At 46.3% G+C, this 13,889-nt stretch overlaps 5 non-coding genes and 1 pseudogene across 5 annotated transcripts; all 6 read right to left on the minus strand.

Moving 5' to 3' along the window:
• Positions 1-337: 337 nt before the first annotated feature.
• On the minus strand, positions 338-497 carry LOC130342351 (U2 spliceosomal RNA; annotated as a pseudogene).
• Positions 498-2,590: 2,093 nt separating this feature from the next.
• On the minus strand, positions 2,591-2,781 carry LOC130342358 (U2 spliceosomal RNA). The gene has a single exon (XR_008882015.1). It is a non-coding gene; the product is annotated as a U2 spliceosomal RNA (small nuclear RNA).
• Positions 2,782-4,862: 2,081 nt separating this feature from the next.
• LOC130342359 (U2 spliceosomal RNA) lies at positions 4,863-5,053 on the minus strand. The gene has a single exon (XR_008882016.1). It is a non-coding gene; the product is annotated as a U2 spliceosomal RNA (small nuclear RNA).
• A 2,090-nt stretch (positions 5,054-7,143) lies between these two features.
• LOC130342340 (U2 spliceosomal RNA) lies at positions 7,144-7,334 on the minus strand. The gene has a single exon (XR_008882003.1). It is a non-coding gene; the product is annotated as a U2 spliceosomal RNA (small nuclear RNA).
• Positions 7,335-9,411: 2,077 nt separating this feature from the next.
• Positions 9,412-9,602, minus strand: LOC130342361 (U2 spliceosomal RNA). The gene has a single exon (XR_008882017.1). It is a non-coding gene; the product is annotated as a U2 spliceosomal RNA (small nuclear RNA).
• Positions 9,603-11,679: 2,077 nt separating this feature from the next.
• On the minus strand, positions 11,680-11,870 carry LOC130342362 (U2 spliceosomal RNA). Its single transcript, XR_008882018.1, has one exon. It is a non-coding gene; the product is annotated as a U2 spliceosomal RNA (small nuclear RNA).
• Between the last annotated feature and the right edge of the window lie 2,019 nt (positions 11,871-13,889).

The following is a 13,889-nucleotide window of genomic DNA, read 5'->3' on the forward strand; positions in this document are numbered from 1 at the left end:
GGAGGGACACCCAGAAGGGCTACCGCATCCTGACCAATCCTGTGAACACACAACACGCAAAAGGTGACACAGTGAGACAAAAAAGAAATAAATAAGTGAATGTGTGCAGATATACTGCCCGGACATCCGGCCGGATCAATAAAAATTTCTCTGATCCTAGCCAGAAGGCCGGGAATCAAGAGGTGAGTGCCACAAGGTGAAGAGATTATGGTGCCCGTGCTTCAACTCAGTGAGTCTATTCTCCCAGTGAGTTTCGGCACCTCGGGGTCACCACTCCCCGAGGCACAAAAGTACCTCGGCTCTAGACCCTCTCAGCCTCATGGCGAGACCCGGAGGGAACAGGTCACATCGGGGCAGCCGTCGAGCTGATTCCTCAGAACCAGCCCCGGAAAGCCCTGGTACACCTGCATCCTCCATGCAGCACCCATCCCCACCAGCATGAAAACTGATAAGAACAGATACTACACTTGATCTTAGCCAAAAGGCCGAGAAGCGATAACCGTGAAAGGGGCGGGCCCAACAAGGTGCCCTTCATGGGCACTATCACTGCTTGCTGTCAGGGAGGCTGCCAGACAATTTTCCATGCACACTCTGGGCTGGGGGGCAGTCAACCACCAGTACACACAGCAGAACCTAAACCCATACCATTATTGCTAAGCAGCAAGACAGGGGCCCATTGCACTCCCACGGGGCCTTTTTAAATGCAATCCATAACCCGGATTTGCCAGGAACCCTTCTTACTCCTCCTACTTGCATGTGACACTGGGCTTAGGATCTGCATAGGAAACACACACACAAGCACACACCTACCTTTGTTGCCTGCAGATGCCTCCTTGGCTGTCCCCAAACGGTATCAAACCAACACCCACGGGAAGCTGTAAGCATAGAGGACATGCCTGCACCCCATTGGACTTACCTGTGTGGGTTAATCCCGGGTTATTTGACAACCTATGGCGGTGATGGTTCTGCTCAGGCAGAGCAGTGCTGATGCTCCTCATAAAGCTGTCGCTGCTGTGAAGGTTCTAGGTGACATCACAAATCCCTATGGTTACATACACAACAAAGCTGGGTTGTTGTTGTTTACACTCTGCAAGGCCTGTGGAAGTGAGTGACATCATAGCACTGTAGTTCTGAGGGTTCTAGATGGATGCAAAAATCTCCTGTTGCTTCTATGAAGGCCATAATAGACGACATCACCAAACAGCTCCATAGTCACATACACAGCAAAGGAGAGATGTTGTTTACACCTAGTGATGTCAGTGGTATTGAGTGACATCACAGCACAGTGCTAAGGCTCCTGGGCCTGGACACAGCAGCGGCTGCAATATCTCAACGGAGAATACGTTTATATATATGTGTGTGTGTGCGCGTATATATATATATATATATATATATATATATATATATATATTTCTCCGCCGAAATCACTTTTAAACCCATTTCCACCTTTTTTTCCCTTCTCTTCCTCTTACTTTTTTTTCACGTTTTTTTACGTTTTTCTCCTTTTCGCCTCTTTTCTGGGCGTATTATTCTTCTTTTTCTTCTTTTTTTTCGTCTAATGCATACCCCATCAGTGCAGCAATGCTTATTCAATACCGCCAGCAGATGGAGACACTGGGGGATAATTTTCTAAGGATTTATACTGATTTTTCCTGTCTGAATTTGTCGCACAGAAAGTTGCAGGCCAAATATGTGTGACATTTCTGCGACTTTAGCTTCTAGAGCATTTTTACAACATTATACATAGGTGCTGAATACATAAAAAGCGACTGTTCAGCGACAGACAAGTCGCATCGGCTGAAAGTAGGCCAGAATGTCAGTCCATGTTGGAGCAGGTTTAGATACAGTCTAAAGTATAGATCTCAAAGTCTGTGCACAGAATTTAGCAAGGGCCTCGCACCTTCTGATGCATCAGGTAGGTGCACAATAGCATAGCCTAACCCTCTGTACTTTGGTCTATATTGATGCGGGACATAGACAGCCAGCTGATGACCAATCCATTAGTGCAATGGATGGCTGGAAGCATTTGTCTTTGCCTTTGCAATGCCACAGAAGCAATGCATGGTCAATGTACAGCAATGACACACCTGTGTGAACAGCCAGGAGACCCCCCCCCCCCCCCCCCCATGTTATGTTACATAGTTACATAGTTAGTACGGTCGAAAAAAGACATATGTCCATCAAGTTCAACCAGGGAATTAAGGGGTAGGGGTGTGGGCGCGATATTGGGGAAGGGATGAGATTTTATATTTCTTCATAAGCATTAATCTTATTTTGTCAATTAGGAACATTCAGCACCCACCCGCTATCAAGGCAGCTGCCTATCATGTCATGCCCTACCTGCACAGGTGTGCTGGCTACTCAAATGATCCAATTAAGGAGGCCATTTAGTCAGCAGCAGCAGAAGTCCTGTGCCTGGACGCTCCAACAGCGGCCAGACACAAGCAGAAGCAGAAGCAGCAGAAGCAGCAGCAGCACCACCTTTTGTTTTTTGGCTGCAGCAGCAGCAAGGCCCACAGGGCTGGCTAGCTGGCTAGCCAGCAAGCAGGTAGCAATGAAAGTAGGAATCTTTCTTTTTAACCCTGTAAGGGGGTGGTGCACTGTACCCGAAGATACTGCCATATCGGGTCAATGCATAGGGCGACGGAAGCAAGCTTCGAAATCGGCCCCCGTTCTCAAAAATCCATTTAATATATGGTCCCCAGATAGGGGACGTATCAGATATTAAACTGATAAGAACAGATACTACACTTGATCTTAGCCAAAAGGCCGAGAAGCGATAACCGTGAAAGGGGCGGGCCCAACAAGGTGCCCTTCATGGGCACTATCACTGCTTGCTGTCAGGGAGGCTGCCAGACAATTTTCCATGCACACTCTGGGCTGGGGGGCAGTCAACCACCAGTACACACAGCAGAACCTAAACCCATACCATTATTGCTAAGCAGCAAGACAGGGGCCCATTGCACTCCCACGGGGCCTTTTTAAATGCAATCCATAACCCGGATTTGCCAGGAACCCTTCTTACTCCTCCTACTTGCATGTGACACTGGGCTTAGGATCTGCATAGGAAACACACACACAAGCACACACCTACCTTTGTTGCCTGCAGATGCCTCCTTGGCTGTCCCCAAACGGTATCAAACCAACACCCACGGGAAGCTGTAAGCATAGAGGACATGCCTGCACCCCATTGGACTTACCTGTGTGGGTTAAACCCGGGTTATTTGACAACCTATGGCGGTGATGGTTCTGCTCAGGCAGAGCAGTGCTGATGCTCCTCATAAAGCTGTCGCTGCTGTGAAGGTTCTAGGTGACATCACAAATCCCTATGGTTACATACACAACAAAGCTGGGTTGTTGTTGTTTACACTCTGCAAGGCCTGTGGAAGTGAGTGACATCATAGCACTGTAGTTCTGAGGGTTCTAGATGGATGCAACAATCTCCTGTTGCTTCTATGAAGGCCATAATAGACGACATCACCAAACAGCTCCATAGTCACATACACAGCAAAGGAGAGATGTTGTTTACACCTAGTGATGTCAGTGGTATTGAGTGACATCACAGCACAGTGCTAAGGCTCCTGGGCCTGGACACAGCAGCGGCTGCAATATCTCAACGGAGAATACGTTTATATATATGTGTGTGTGTGCGCGTATATATATATATATATATATATATATATATATATTTCTCCGCCGAAATCACTTTTAAACCCATTTCCACCTTTTTTTCCCTTCTCTTCCTCTTACTTTTTTTTCACGTTTTTTTACGTTTTTCTCCTTTTCGCCTCTTTTCTGGGCGTATTATTCTTCTTTTTCTTCTTTTTTTTCGTCTAATGCATACCCCATCAGTGCAGCAATGCTTATTCAATACCGCCAGCAGATGGAGACACTGGGGGATAATTTTCTAAGGATTTATACTGATTTTTCATGTCTGAATTTGTCGCACAGAAAGTTGCAGGCCAAATATGTGTGACATTTCTGCGACTTTAGCTTCTAGAGCATTTTTACAACATTATACATAGGTGCTGAATACATAAAAAGCGACTGTTCAGCGACAGACAAGTCGCATCGGCTGAAAGTAGGCCAGAATGTCAGTCCATGTTGGAGCAGGTTTAGATACAGTCTAAAGTATAGATCTCAAAGTCTGTGCACAGAATTTAGCAAGGGCCTCGCACCTTCTGATGCATCAGGTAGGTGCACAATAGCATAGCCTAACCCTCTGTACTTTGGTCTATATTGATGCGGGACATAGACAGCCAGCTGATGACCAATCCATTAGTGCAATGGATGGCTGGAAGCATTTGTCTTTGCCTTTGCAATACCACAGAAGCAATGCATGGTCAATGTACAGCAATGACACACCTGTGTGAACAGCCAGGAGACCCCCCCCCCCCCCATGTTATGTTACATAGTTACATAGTTAGTACGGTCGAAAAAAGACATATGTCCATCAAGTTCAACCAGGGAATTAAGGGGTAGGGGTGTGGCGCGATATTGGGGAAGGGATGAGATTTTATATTTCTTCATAAGCATTAATCTTATTTTGTCAATTAGGAACATTCAGCACCCACCCGCTATCAAGGCAGCTGCCTATCATGTCATGACCTACCTGCACAGGTGTGCTGGCTACTCAAATGATCCAATTAAGGAGGCCATTTAGTCAGCAGCAGCAGAAGTCCTGTGCCTGGACGCTCCAACAGCGGCCAGACACAAGCAGAAGCAGAAGCAGCAGAAGCAGCAGCAGCACCACCTTTTGTTTTTTGGCTGCAGCAGCAGCAAGGCCCACAGGGCTGGCTAGCTGGCTAGCCAGCAAGCAGGTAGCAATGAAAGTAGGAATCTTTCTTTTTAACCCTGTAAGGGGGTGGTGCACTGTACCCGAAGATACTGCCATATCGGGTCAATGCATAGGGCGACGGAAGCAAGCTTCGAAATCGGCCCCCGTTCTCAAAAATCCATTTAATATATGGTCCCCAGATAGGGGACGTATCAGATATTAAACTGATAAGAACAGATACTACACTTGATCTTAGCCAAAAGGCCGAGAAGCGATAACCGTGAAAGGGGCGGGCCCAACAAGGTGCCCTTCATGGGCACTATCACTGCTTGCTGTCAGGGAGGCTGCCAGACAATTTTCCATGCACACTCTGGGCTGGGGGGCAGTCAACCACCAGTACACACAGCAGAACCTAAACCCATACCATTATTGCTAAGCAGCAAGACAGGGGCCCATTGCACTCCCACGGGGCCTTTTTAAATGCAATCCATAACCCGGATTTGCCAGGAACCCTTCTTACTCCTCCTACTTGCATGTGACACTGGGCTTAGGATCTGCATAGGAAACACACACACAAGCACACACCTACCTTTGTTGCCTGCAGATGCCTCCTTGGCTGTCCCCAAACGGTATCAAACCAACACCCACGGGAAGCTGTAAGCATAGAGGACATGCCTGCACCCCATTGGACTTACCTGTGTGGGTTAAACCCGGGTTATTTGACAACCTATGGCGGTGATGGTTCTGCTCAGGCAGAGCAGTGCTGATGCTCCTCATAAAGCTGTCGCTGCTGTGAAGGTTCTAGGTGACATCACAAATCCCTATGGTTACATACACAACAAAGCTGGGTTGTTGTTGTTTACACTCTGCAAGGCCTGTGGAAGTGAGTGACATCATAGCACTGTAGTTCTGAGGGTTCTAGATGGATGCAACAATCTCCTGTTGCTTCTATGAAGGCCATAATAGACGACATCACCAAACAGCTCCATAGTCACATACACAGCAAAGGAGAGATGTTGTTTACACCTAGTGATGTCAGTGGTATTGAGTGACATCACAGCACAGTGCTAAGGCTCCTGGGCCTGGACACAGCAGCGGCTGCAATATCTCAACGGAGAATACGTTTATATATATATGTGTGTGTGTGCGCGTATATATATATATATATATATATATATATATATATATATTTCTCCGCCGAAATCACTTTTAAACCCATTTCCACCTTTTTTTCCCTTCTCTTCCTCTTACTTTTTTTTCACGTTTTTTTACGTTTTTCTCCTTTTCGCCTCTTTTCTGGGCGTATTATTCTTCTTTTTCTTCTTTTTTTTCGTCTAATGCATACCCCATCAGTGCAGCAATGCTTATTCAATGCCGCCAGCAGATGGAGACACTGGGGGATAATTTTCTAAGGATTTATACTGATTTTTCCTGTCTGAATTTGTCGCACAGAAAGTTGCAGGCCAAATATGTGTGACATTTCTGCGACTTTAGCTTCTAGAGCATTTTTACAACATTATACATAGGTGCTGAATACATAAAAAGCGACTGTTCAGCGACAGACAAGTCGCATCGGCTGAAAGTAGGCCAGAATGTCAGTCCATGTTGGAGCAGGTTTAGATACAGTCTAAAGTATAGATCTCAAAGTCTGTGCACAGAATTTAGCAAGGGCCTCGCACCTTCTGATGCATCAGGTAGGTGCACAATAGCATAGCCTAACCCTCTGTACTTTGGTCTATATTGATGCGGGACATAGACAGCCAGCTGATGACCAATCCATTAGTGCAATGGATGGCTGGAAGCATTTGTCTTTGCCTTTGCAATACCACAGAAGCAATGCATGGTCAATGTACAGCAATGACACACCTGTGTGAACAGCCAGGAGACCCCCCCCCCCCCCATGTTATGTTACATAGTTACATAGTTAGTACGGTCGAAAAAAGACATATGTCCATCAAGTTCAACCAGGGAATTAAGGGGTAGGGGTGTGGCGCGATATTGGGGAAGGGATGAGATTTTATATTTCTTCATAAGCATTAATCTTATTTTGTCAATTAGGAACATTCAGCACCCACCCGCTATCAAGGCAGCTGCCTATCATGTCATGCCCTACCTGCACAGGTGTGCTGGCTACTCAAATGATCCAATTAAGGAGGCCATTTAGTCAGCAGCAGCAGAAGTCCTGTGCCTGGACGCTCCAACAGCGGCCAGACACAAGCAGAAGCAGCAGAAGCAGCAGAAGCAGCAGCAGCACCACCTTTTGTTTTTTGGCTGCAGCAGCAGCAAGGCCCACAGGGCTGGCTAGCTGGCTAGCCAGCAAGCAGGTAGCAATGAAAGTAGGAATCTTTCTTTTTAACCCTGTAAGGGGGTGGTGCACTTTACCCGAAGATACTGCCATATCAGGTCAATGCATAGGGCGACGGAAGCAAGCTTCGAAATCGGCCCCCGTTCTCAAAAATCCATTTAATATATGGTCCCCAGATAGGGGACGTATCAGATATTAAACTGATAAGAACAGATACTACACTTGATCTTAGCCAAAAGGCCGAGAAGCGATAACCGTGAAAGGGGCGGGCCCAACAAGGTGCCCTTCATGGGCACTATCACTGCTTGCTGTCAGGGAGGCTGCCAGACAATTTTCCATGCACACTCTGGGCTGGGGGGCAGTCAACCACCAGTACACACAGCAGAACCTAAACCCATACCATTATTGCTAAGCAGCAAGACAGGGGCCCATTGCACTCCCACGGGGCCTTTTTAAATGCAATCCATAACCCGGATTTGCCAGGAACCCTTCTTACTCCTCCTACTTGCATGTGACACTGGGCTTAGGATCTGCATAGGAAACACACACACAAGCACACACCTACCTTTGTTGCCTGCAGATGCCTCCTTGGCTGTCCCCAAACGGTATCAAACCAACACCCACGGGAAGCTGTAAGCATAGAGGACATGCCTGCACCCCATTGGACTTACCTGTGTGGGTTAAACCCGGGTTATTTGACAACCTATGGCGGTGATGGTTCTGCTCAGGCAGAGCAGTGCTGATGCTCCTCATAAAGCTGTCGCTGCTGTGAAGGTTCTAGGTGACATCACAAATCCCTATGGTTACATACACAACAAAGCTGGGTTGTTGTTGTTTACACTCTGCAAGGCCTGTGGAAGTGAGTGACATCATAGCACTGTAGTTCTGAGGGTTCTAGATGGATGCAACAATCTCCTGTTGCTTCTATGAAGGCCATAATAGACGACATCACCAAACAGCTCCATAGTCACATACACAGCAAAGGAGAGATGTTGTTTACACCTAGTGATGTCAGTGGTATTGAGTGACATCACAGCACAGTGCTAAGGCTCCTGGGCCTGGACACAGCAGCGGCTGCAATATCTCAACGGAGAATACGTTTATATATATGTGTGTGTGTGCGCGTATATATATATATATATATATATATATATATATATATTTCTCCGCCGAAATCACTTTTAAACCCATTTCCACCTTTTTTTCCCTTCTCTTCCTCTTACTTTTTTTTCACGTTTTTTTACGTTTTTCTCCTTTTCGCCTATTTTCTGGGCGTATTATTCTTCTTTTTCTTCTTTTTTTTCGTCTAATGCATACCCCATCAGTGCAGCAATGCTTATTCAATACCGCCAGCAGATGGAGACACTGGGGGATAATTTTCTAAGGATTTATACTGATTTTTCCTGTCTGAATTTGTCGCACAGAAAGTTGCAGGCCAAATATGTGTGACATTTCTGCGACTTTAGCTTCTAGAGCATTTTTACAACATTATACATAGGTGCTGAATACATAAAAAGCGACTGTTCAGCGACAGACAAGTCGCATCGGCTGAAAGTAGGCCAGAATGTCAGTCCATGTTGGAGCAGGTTTAGATACAGTCTAAAGTATAGATCTCAAAGTCTGTGCACAGAATTTAGCAAGGGCCTCGCACCTTCTGATGCATCAGGTAGGTGCACAATAGCATAGCCTAACCCTCTGTACTTTGGTCTATATTGATGCGGGACATAGACAGCCAGCTGATGACCAATCCATTAGTGCAATGGATGGCTGGAAGCATTTGTCTTTGCCTTTGCAATACCACAGAAGCAATGCATGGTCAATGTACAGCAATGACACACCTGTGTGAACAGCCAGGAGCCCCCCCCCATGTTATGTTACATAGTTACATAGTTAGTACGGTCGAAAAAAGACATATGTCCATCAAGTTCAACCAGGGAATTAAGGGGTAGGGGTGTGGCGCGATATTGGGGAAGGGATGAGATTTTATATTTCTTCATAAGCATTAATCTTATTTTGTCAATTAGGAACATTCAGCACCCACCCGCTATCAAGGCAGCTGCCTATCATGTCATGCCCTACCTGCACAGGTGTGCTGGCTACTCAAATGATCCAATTAAGGAGGCCATTTAGTCAGCAGCAGCAGAAGTCCTGTGCCTGGACGCTCCAACAGCGGCCAGACACAAGCAGAAGCAGAAGCAGCAGAAGCAGCAGCAGCACCACCTTTTGTTTTTTGGCTGCAGCAGCAGCAAGGCCCACAGGGCTGGCTAGCTGGCTAGCCAGCAAGCAGGTAGCAATGAAAGTAGGAATCTTTCTTTTTAACCCTGTAAGGGGGTGGTGCACTGTACCCGAAGATACTGCCATATCGGGTCAATGCATAGGGCGACGGAAGCAAGCTTCGAAATCGGCCCCCGTTCTCAAAAATCCATTTAATATATGGTCCCCAGATAGGGGACGTATCAGATATTAAACTGATAAGAACAGATACTACACTTGATCTTAGCCAAAAGGCCGAGAAGCGATAACCGTGAAAGGGGCGGGCCCAACAAGGTGCCCTTCATGGGCACTATCACTGCTTGCTGTCAGGGAGGCTGCCAGACAATTTTCCATGCACACTCTGGGCTGGGGGGCAGTCAACCACCAGTACACACAGCAGAACCTAAACCCATACCATTATTGCTAAGCAGCAAGACAGGGGCCCATTGCACTCCCACGGGGCCTTTTTAAATGCAATCCATAACCCGGATTTGCCAGGAACCCTTCTTACTCCTCCTACTTGCATGTGACACTGGGCTTAGGATCTGCATAGGAAACACACACACAAGCACACACCTACCTTTGTTGCCTGCAGATGCCTCCTTGGCTGTCCCCAAACGGTATCAAACCAACACCCACGGGAAGCTGTAAGCATAGAGGACATGCCTGCACCCCATTGGACTTACCTGTGTGGGTTAAACCCGGGTTATTTGACAACCTATGGCGGTGATGGTTCTGCTCAGGCAGAGCAGTGCTGATGCTCCTCATAAAGCTGTCGCTGCTGTGAAGGTTCTAGGTGACATCACAAATCCCTATGGTTACATACACAACAAAGCTGGGTTGTTGTTGTTTACACTCTGCAAGGCCTGTGGAAGTGAGTGACATCATAGCACTGTAGTTCTGAGGGTTCTAGATGGATGCAACAATCTCCTGTTGCTTCTATGAAGGCCATAATAGACGACATCACCAAACAGCTCCATAGTCACATACACAGCAAAGGAGAGATGTTGTTTACACCTAGTGATGTCAGTGGTATTGAGTGACATCACAGCACAGTGCTAAGGCTCCTGGGCCTGGACACAGCAGCGGCTGCAATATCTCAACGGAGAATACGTTTATATATATATGTGTGTGTGTGCGCGTATATATATATATATATATATATATATATATATATATATATATATATTTCTCCGCCGAAATCACTTTTAAACCCATTTCCACCTTTTTTTCCCTTCTCTTCCTCTTACTTTTTTTTCACGTTTTTTTACGTTTTTCCTTTTCGCCTCTTTTCTGGGCGTATTATTCTTCTTTTTCTTCTTTTTTTTCGTCTAATGCATACCCCATCAGTGCAGCAATGCTTATTCAATACCGCCAGCAGATGGAGACACTGGGGGATAATTTTCTAAGGATTTATACTGATTTTTCCTGTCTGAATTTGTCGCACAGAAAGTTGCAGGCCAAATATGTGTGACATTTCTGCGACTTTAGCTTCTAGAGCATTTTTACAACATTATACATAGGTGCTGAATACATAAAAAGCGACTGTTCAGCGACAGACAAGTCGCATCGGCTGAAAGTAGGCCAGAATGTCAGTCCATGTTGGAGCAGGTTTAGATACAGTCTAAAGTATAGATCTCAAAGTCTGTGCACAGAATTTAGCAAGGGCCTCGCACCTTCTGATGCATCAGGTAGGTGCACAATAGCATAGCCTAACCCTCTGTACTTTGGTCTATATTGATGCGGGACATAGACAGCCAGCTGATGACCAATCCATTAGTGCAATGGATGGCTGGAAGCATTTGTCTTTGCCTTTGCAATACCACAGAAGCAATGCATGGTCAATGTACAGCAATGACACACCTGTGTGAACAGCCAGGAGACCCCCCCCCCCCCATGTTATGTTACATAGTTACATAGTTAGTACGGTCGAAAAAAGACATATGTCCATCAAGTTCAACCAGGGAATTAAGGGGTAGGGGTGTGGCGCGATATTGGGGAAGGGATGAGATTTTATATTTCTTCATAAGCATTAATCTTATTTTGTCAATTAGGAACATTCAGCACCCACCCGCTATCAAGGCAGCTGCCTATCATGTCATGCCCTACCTGCACAGGTGTGCTGGCTACTCAAATGATCCAATTAAGGAGGCCATTTAGTCAGCAGCAGCAGAAGTCCTGTGCCTGGACGCTCCAACAGCGGCCAGACACAAGCAGAAGCAGCAGAAGCACCACCTTTTGTTTTTTGGCTGCAGCAGCAGCAAGGCCCACAGGGCTGGCTAGCTGGCTAGCCAGCAAGCAGGTAGCAATGAAAGTAGGAATCTTTCTTTTTAACCCTGTAAGGGGGTGGTGCACTGTACCCGAAGATACTGCCATATCGGGTCAATGCATAGGGCGACGGAAGCAAGCTTCGAAATCGGCCCCCGTTCTCAAAAATCCATTTAATATATGGTCCCCAGATAGGGGACGTATCAGATATTAAACTGATAAGAACAGATACTACACTTGATCTTAGCCAAAAGGCCGAGAAGCGATAACCGTGAAAGGGGCGGGCCCAACAAGGTGCCCTTCATGGGCACTATCACTGCTTGCTGTCAGGGAGGCTGCCAGACAATTTTCCATGCACACTCTGGGCTGGGGGGCAGTCAACCACCAGTACACACAGCAGAACCTAAACCCATACCATTATTGCTAAGCAGCAAGACAGGGGCCCATTGCACTCCCACGGGGCCTTTTTAAATGCAATCCATAACCCGGATTTGCCAGGAACCCTTCTTACTCCTCCTACTTGCATGTGACACTGGGCTTAGGATCTGCATAGGAAACACACACACAAGCACACACCTACCTTTGTTGCCTGCAGATGCCTCCTTGGCTGTCCCCAAACGGTATCAAACCAACACCCACGGGAAGCTGTAAGCATAGAGGACATGCCTGCACCCCATTGGACTTACCTGTGTGGGTTAAACCCGGGTTATTTGACAACCTATGGCGGTGATGGTTCTGCTCAGGCAGAGCAGTGCTGATGCTCCTCATAAAGCTGTCGCTGCTGTGAAGGTTCTAGGTGACATCACAAATCCCTATGGTTACATACACAACAAAGCTGGGTTGTTGTTGTTTACACTCTGCAAGGCCTGTGGAAGTGAGTGACATCACAGCACTGTAGTTCTGAGGGTTCTAGATGGATGCAACAATCTCCTGTTGCTTCTATGAAGGCCATAATAGACGACATCACCAAACAGCTCCATAGTCACATACACAGCAAAGGAGAGATGTTGTTTACACCTAGTGATGTCAGTGGTATTGAGTGACATCACAGCACAGTGCTAAGGCTCCTGGGCCTGGACACAGCAGCGGCTGCAATATCTCAACGGAGAATACGTTTATATATATATGTGTGTGTGTGCGCGTATATATATATATATATATATATATATATATATATATATATATATATTCTCCGCCGAAATCACTTTTAAACCCATTTCCACCTTTTTTTCCCTTCTCTTCCTCTTACTTTTTTTTCACGTTTTTTTACGTTTTTCTCCTTTTCGCCTCTTTTCTGGGCGTATTATTCTTCTTTTTCTTCTTTTTTTTCGTCTAATGCATACCCCATCAGTGCAGCAATGCTTATTCAATAAGCAGATGGAGACACTGGGGGATAATTTTCTAAGGATTTATACTGATTTTTCCTGTCTGAATTTGTCGCACAGAAAGTTGCAGGCCAAATATGTGTGACATTTCTGCGACTTTAGCTTCTAGAGCATTTTTACAACATTATACATAGGTGCTGAATACATAAAAAGCGACTGTTCAGCGACAGACAAGTCGCATCGGCTGAAAGTAGGCCAGAATGTCAGTCCATGTTGGAGCAGGTTTAGATACAGTCTAAAGTATAGATCTCAAAGTCTGTGCACAGAATTTAGCAAGGGCCTCGCACCTTCTGATGCATCAGGTAGGTGCACAATAGCATAGCCTAACCCTCTGTACTTTGGTCTATATTGATGCGGGACATAGACAGCCAGCTGATGACCAATCCATTCGTGCAATGGATGGCTGGAAGCATTTGTCTTTGCCTTTGCAATACCACAGAAGCAATGCATGGTCAATGTACAGCAATGACACACCTGTGTGAACAGCCAGGAGACCCCCCCCCCCCCCCCCCATGTTATGTTACATAGTTACATAGTTAGTACGGTCGAAAAAAGACATATGTCCATCAAGTTCAACCAGGGAATTAAGGGGTAGGGGTGTGGCGCGATATTGGGGAAGGGATGAGATTTTATATTTCTTCATAAGCATTAATCTTATTTTGTCAATTAGGAACATTCAGCACCCACCCGCTATCAAGGCAGCTGCCTATCATGTCATGCCCTACCTGCACAGGTGTGCTGGCTACTCAAATGATCCAATTAAGGAGGCCATTTAGTCAGCAGCAGCAGAAGTCCTGTGCCTGGACGCTCCAACAGCGGCCAGACACAAGCAGAAGCAGAAGCAGCAGAAGCAGCAGCAGCACCACCTTTTGTTTTTTGGCTGCAGCAGCAGCAAGGCCCA

This window comes from Hyla sarda, unplaced genomic scaffold, assembly GCF_029499605.1.
Source record: "Hyla sarda isolate aHylSar1 unplaced genomic scaffold, aHylSar1.hap1 scaffold_649, whole genome shotgun sequence".
In the NCBI taxonomy this organism is placed as follows: Eukaryota; Metazoa; Chordata; class Amphibia; order Anura; family Hylidae; genus Hyla; species Hyla sarda.